A 6796-nucleotide genomic window follows, 5' to 3' on the forward strand; every position below is an offset into this window, starting at 1 on the left:
GTTTGTTGTGTAAGCACCGTTTAGCTTCTAGGTCTTCAATGACAATTGTATTGAGATATGTGAATTGTTTGTCTTTGTTTTCAGAGTTTTCTTTAAGAATAGAGTCATACCTCGTAGTAACTTAACGTTAATGCATTTTTAATTTTTTTGGTAAAAATGTTATGTTTATGCATCGAGTTAACGCAAACAAAGACTGATTGTGCTTTTGAAATATGAACTCTGGGCTATACACGCTAACGTCACGTAAAGGCGGGGTTTTGAAAAGTGAATCACTAAATGAATCATTTGAGAATCACTGTCAAAACAGGTAAAAAATAAATGCATATTATAAGCAAACTAAAGTCTTTTTTGTCATTGCGTGCATGCAAAACTGTTGTTGGGGACTTCTAAAACAATATTTGGAACATTTTAAATGCCATAATATGTGCTCTTTAAAACTGAGCAACAAAGAGCACAACTAATGCAGGACTACAGACTACATAAAGTGTCTAAGGAGCCCACTGGATTCAACAATTAGTTTAGCTTTAATTACAGAATCACTTAGTATAGTAGTATAGAATTAGTACAGGCTATATTCTAAATGATTCACTGAGCCTCGTGAGCTGGTTTGAAGCTGCTTTTGCTATAAAAAGACTCACTAAATGGATCCAGTTCATAATCAAACTTGCTCTGTGTTTGCTATTTTTCTGTAGAAAACTTTTTCACATTTGTATAGAAGCTTGTTAATCTCTTGTTGAGTTTGTTGAAGGGATAGTTCACCCAAAAATTAAAATTTGATGTTTATCTGCTTACCCCCAGGGCATCCAAGATGACTTTGTTTCTTCAGTGGAACACAAACTGAGATATTTAACGCAAAACGGTAAAGTCTGTTAGTCATATAATGCAAGTGGATGGGAATCACAGCTAAAGCATACAATCAAAAAAAAAGATACATAAACAAAACCAAATTTAACCCTGCGGCTCTTGACGATACATTGATGTGTCAAGACACAAAAAAAATCGGTCTTGTAAAGCAAGAAGAAGAAGAAGACACCGCAAAGGCTGTGTCAAGGACATGCAGTACATTTCAGGCAGTTCAGGCATTTTAGTGCATTGGTAAGTAGAGGAAATTTTTTTTATAAATACTGTTAAGATTACCTCAATTCAGCCTTTTTGGACTTTTTCAGAATTGCGAGATATAAACTTGCAACTGACATCTGAAAGAAAGTCCGAATTGTGAGATAAAAAGTCAGTTACTTTTTTATTTTATTGTATGATTAGAATTAGAATTAAAATGAAATGCGAGAAGGTAAGTCAGAAATCTGAGTTTATATCTTGCAAATGACTTCTATCTTTTTCTACTTTTTTCCTCAGTATTGCGAGAAAAAATGTCAGAGCTGTGAGATAAAAAGTCGCAATTACCTTCGTTATTTTGTGGCAGTAACAAAAAAAATAAAGTAAAAAAAATTGTAAACTGAGAATGCTGAGGAAATAAAGTCAGAATTAGCTAGATATAAACTAAGTATTGCGAGAAGTAAACTGTAAAATATAAGAAGGTACGTCAGAATTGTGAGTTTATGTCTAGCAAATCCTGACTTTATTTCCTCAGAATTATGAGTTTACATTTTTGTTATATATATATATTTTTCTTACATCTGATAAATACCAGAATTGTGAAATAAAAGTTGCGATAAGTTATATTTTTATTTTAAGCTAAAAATACCATGCTAGCCTTTTTAGAGGTATAAGATGCAGTTCTTCAAAGACAGATTCTACAAGACTCAATCACCAGATCTCATCACATCATCTTCCAGTCTCTCGTCTCCAGTGGCCTCATGTGACCTTGCCCGCCTCCGCCCTCTTCATCCCACCGCTGTGCCCTTTTGCAGTTGGAGGCCTGTCTGGCCCCATCACTCTAGTGCTGGTCTCTCTGCAAAACGCCAGGGCTAAAAATATCTGTGCCAACAAGGCAGAGTGGGTTCAGCCCTCTAACAGGAATAGCAGAGTAGCAGTCAACTGCTGTCTGACAGAGTGGCTGGAATTGTCTGTTGGCGAGCAGCATGATGTCCACTCTTTCTCTTTCATTTTCTCCTTCGGTTTTCCCTCCATAGGTTGGACAACATCTCTGTCCCCTCGGATTTATGACATGTTTCAGACCAGACTGCTGCAGAGAGGGGGCGTTGTTTAGACAGAGGAACATGCTAAGAAATACGCCATGCTGTTAATTTCCTGCAGTTTCAATGGTGTCAAAATATGAGCACTTGATACCACCCACAAACGCTACATTAATCACACCATGGACTTTAATCAGGGCTAATTTGACTGATTAGTTCATTGGGTTGTACTGTTAAGTACCTTGGTGAAACATTCAAGCCAAAAAAAACACTGAAAATCAGGCTTTCCAATAAATAAATAAATAAAACTACAGAAGATATCAGCTGTGAAAATTACACTTTAAGAGGGACTTCATTAAGAATTAATTGTTCAAGCAGTTCATTCGCAAATGTTGTTTGCGTTATTTTAAGGGATAGTTCACCAAAAAATGAACCACCACCGGGTCATTTTAGATGTATATGATGTTCTTTCTTTAGCTGAAGAGAATTTAAAGTTTTGGAGCAAAACATTCCAATATTTTTCTCCAGTGGTAATGAATGGGGCTCAGTGTGGACCATTTTTGATGGTCCAAAATCTATATTTAAGCAACTTCTAAGTAATCCAAACATCCCCAGCCAACAAATAAGGGTCTTCTCTCGTGAAACGATGAGTCGTTTCCAGAAAAAAATAAAAAATGATTTATTTTTTACTTACAAATGTTGGAGAAGATTCTAATTTGCTGGCCAGGGTTGTGTGGATAACTTTGAAGCTGCCTACATATGGATTTTGGGCCATCAAAAAGAGCCCCATTTACTTGCATAAAATGGAGGAAAATCCTGCAATGTTACCATCCAAAATCGAAATTTCTCTTTGAGTCATATAATATATAAGTCATATTTAAGGCGTATAAATCTTGGATGGCCTGGGGGTAAAAAAAATATTAAGGAAATTTCAATTTTTGATAAACTATTATTTTAACTAAAAGAATTATGCAGTCAGTGTTTGTGTTTGCACTGAAAACAATTTTATATCTTAAATACGTCACAGTAGGCTACTATTACAGCATTTACCGCCCGGTTAAACTGTATTTTTTTGTGTGATTTTGCAGAGGCCTATTGCTTTTAAATGGTTTAACTGGGAATATAAAGTTTAACAAATTACAGAATGGACAGCCTTTTTCGTTCACATTTGGTGTCCACTCTAAGCATCAATGTATTATTATTTTAGACTTCATGAAGAGTGAACATTAAATCTAACTTACTTAGATAAGAAATATATGTTTCGCTTTTACTTCTAAGCCTTGTAAAATCATTGAGTCACTCTCAATCATGGTGAAATATTCAAACACGGCTCGAGCACTTAGAAAGCTAACTATTGCCACCTAGTGGTGAGATAAAGGAAGACACTAGCAGTCAAATTAAAGCTTATGAATAATTAATCTGATTGCATAAATGCTAAAAAAAAACGCTTGCATAAAATCACAGCACAGTTGCTGGAATAGATGAAGATATGTGATGTGTGTAAATGCTTCAGTTTTGCTTTGATCAAGCTTCAAAAATGCTAAACAGGCTGATGTCAGCCTTCAAAGTAAAACACAACTGTTCCACTAATACCTTTCATTTCCTAAGAGAGTGGCAGTGGAGGCACAAATGGGCAGGGCTTCTGTCGAACCACATGGGGGCGCTGTCATTGTTTGCTGTTGAGCATCAAACAGGCCTCCAGATACAAGTTCAATAGAGTGCTTATATAACGTCCATGAATGAGAAGTTAATTCCTTTTGTTTTGGCTTAACACATGCTGGAACGACACTACACACAACAAACACACCTCTTGAGTCTGCTTTTTTTCATGCCTGTGTAACGGATCTCTGCACAAAAGCTCTACGACGACTACATTTAATTGAGTTTTATTAAATGGTCAAACGGCAGGAACCGCCGGGGATTATGGTTAATGCACGTTGAGAGGCTTTGTGTTAGCACTGTCAGGAATATTTATTTATGTGTAATTGTAGCTCCCTTCTTGCACATTTCCAATAGACCTCGTCAGCGAAGGAATTATTCACATTAAAGCATTTAATGCTGAATAAACTGTCTTAAGCACGTGTTTGCAAACAATAAATATTGGCTCACATTTTATTTTAATATGCTGCACACAGAATAATTATTAGCTGCTTTGTAACAATGAACACTGTTTTTTCATCACAACTTTAGTGTCTAATTATCATTTTCATAATTATTTTTGTAGATCTGCCATCATGCAAATGCATTTTTTTATATATAAATATAAAACACTACATAGGAAGGTAAGGTTTCCTTTATACAGTAAATATGATAAATATGATATGAATTCAAAATGCATGTGTTTTAGCTGCAAATACCTGACGCGGCATGCTGTTATTCTGCGTTTGAGGATAAACTCCCAGATCTTGTCCTCCAGAGAAGGCTTCCCTAAAATTAGAGCGAGAAATCAATAAGAAAATCATTAGTCCAGCTCATGTGGGCAAATTATATAAACATTAATTGAATATGACAGAGAGAGATTGCTTTTTTTTAGCCATTTCCCATAAGCATTTGTCTTGTTGTAGCCTATTTGGTCAAGACAATCAGCCTCTGCTGTGTGTTTACTGTAAATACAGCTGCAGATGAGGGGAAAAAAATGAATTATAATATAATTATTTAAGCCCTTATTTCTGTTGGGATTGATTAACCATTTTTAACATTTGGGTCCCAGTCCCAGAGACTACAATGATGTTCACGTGAAAATAATACTAGTTATTTTCAAATTAAATCTCTAATCTATATAAACATCTTAATCAGAACTGTACCTCTGTTTAACTGCTAACTAATCATTCAGTTTTAATCACATTCATTTTGGATTCGACCTGATCCTTGCAAAAACATTCTAGGAAAAAAAAACATTAAAAGTAATGTAAGCTACAGACAGAAAACTAGGGATATTATGCGTAACTACGTACCACTATAAAGTGTTTTTGACATTCTCCATTAAGGAGAACCTACTGTGATCAGTACTGCCCTCCTGTGGCCTTAATGGAGAAAATCATTGCAATGAAATGTGTACGCGTGCTTTTGACTGACATTTATAATATTACTGACCAGCAATAAAGTCACAGAACCTTCACGAATCAATGCAAAGGCTTCTGAGAAGCTCTGAAAAGGAAACAACATAAGTCAATTTTCCCTCGTTTTTTAAACACAACCAGCGTGACTTTAATTTGAAGATACGCGCATGCTCACAGTTGCGCACTCGCCACACGGTGGCAGCACTGCACTAGTCATACCGACTGAATGTTTTCCAATACCACCCTTCTTTCTTTCCGGCGCAGGGGCTCACCAGGGCAAAACCCAACTGACTCGATGCCTATTAATACAGACAACGCTTCACTCTCATCCATAATGTGATTATGCCATCCCGGGGTGCAAAACGATACCCCCGACCGTAAGCTGTCAATACGAATCTCTGTGTGTCTATTGTACCGCCGGGCACGCGCTGTGTTCTACCCGTCCCCCGCAGCTAGGGACAGGTCACATAAAGATTAGTCGGGTGTCCTCTCATCAGTAGGGGTCCCTTCAGGAGAAATAAGCTTTTTTTCAGGGATGTGACTATTATAAACAGGTGCCTCCTTTTATTTAGTGTGTTGACACACTCTGGTCTAATTTCGCCTATGGATCATTCGGCACCATATTGTTTCCGCCTGTTCACTTTTCGCGCGAACCCGATGTATTTATTTTCCGCGCGCACGTGCGGGTTTTTTTTTTTTTTTGCAAATATTAATAGGTCTTACTCATTTTTCCTCCGCCTCTGTTTCTGTCAGATATGTCTGCTGTGATAATTGGCCTCAATCAGAGATTATTCATGGCGCTCTCAGTCATGACCGAGCAGCTTTGTTTGCCTCGTGCCTCTCTGACAGAACCAGCCTACACGTTCCCTTTCGAACATGCCTCTACCCCATAATGCGTACCGCTCTCATCCTTTCTGTGGTGCTTGCATGTCCTTAATTACGTCCAATTAACGCGTGGACGCAAACGCGGTAAAACAGCCTACTTCTAAATGGACATACCCTAGATGACAACCCCACAAAAAAGCGCGGCTGTACAGCAAAATACGTAACCCCCCTGAATGTTATAGTATTTATCAAAGAAAGCATGCAATTCGCTGATATTTGTGAGTTCTCTAAGTACATCTTCTTGAAAATAATTACAGCGGTAATGACTTTTTCCCGGTAATGCTGGGAGAGAAGGGAACAGAAGCCGGATACATAGACCGATAAAAAATCCACGGCCAGGCCTCCCGGTGTGCTCCCCTCCGCAGCCACGCCACGGTCCTATATCTACACGGCTGATAAACCATTAGACAGAGCCGTGACTCACTCGTTGATCGTAGTGAAGAGCGTTAGCGGACAGCCTGGCCCAATACTCCCAATTGTACCCCTAATATCTGTCTAATGGCCTCCATTTAATCTAGGGAGGATGATTATTACGTATCCGTCCCCCCTCTCTACCCCTGGTTGAACACGCAGACACACAAAGCCGCGGTCCTAGCAGATGAATACATCTCAGTCATCAGTGTAAAGTAAAACATAATCAGTGCATTTCCCTCCAGTGCATGAGTATGCTAATGAGTTAGCTTCGCCGAGTAATTTTAGAATTATGTTCCGACAGCTTCATGCAGCGAGGGTGTTTGGAGGCTTGTCTCGGGCGCGTGT

The 6796-nt window shown here is 38.1% G+C and overlaps 1 long non-coding RNA gene across 1 annotated transcript; it reads right to left on the reverse strand.

Annotated features, from left to right (window-relative positions):
- Positions 1 to 924: 924 nt before the first annotated feature.
- LOC128014570 (uncharacterized) lies at positions 925 to 6057 on the reverse strand. The gene is made up of 3 exons (XR_008183579.1): positions 5876 to 6057; positions 4451 to 4520; positions 925 to 2143 (listed from the first exon to the last, which is right to left on the reverse strand). It is a non-coding gene; the product is annotated as an uncharacterized LOC128014570 (long non-coding RNA).
- Positions 6058 to 6796: the final 739 nt, after the last annotated feature.

This window comes from Carassius gibelio, chromosome B25 (genome assembly GCF_023724105.1).
Source record: "Carassius gibelio isolate Cgi1373 ecotype wild population from Czech Republic chromosome B25, carGib1.2-hapl.c, whole genome shotgun sequence".
Taxonomy (NCBI): Eukaryota; Metazoa; Chordata; class Actinopteri; order Cypriniformes; family Cyprinidae; genus Carassius; species Carassius gibelio.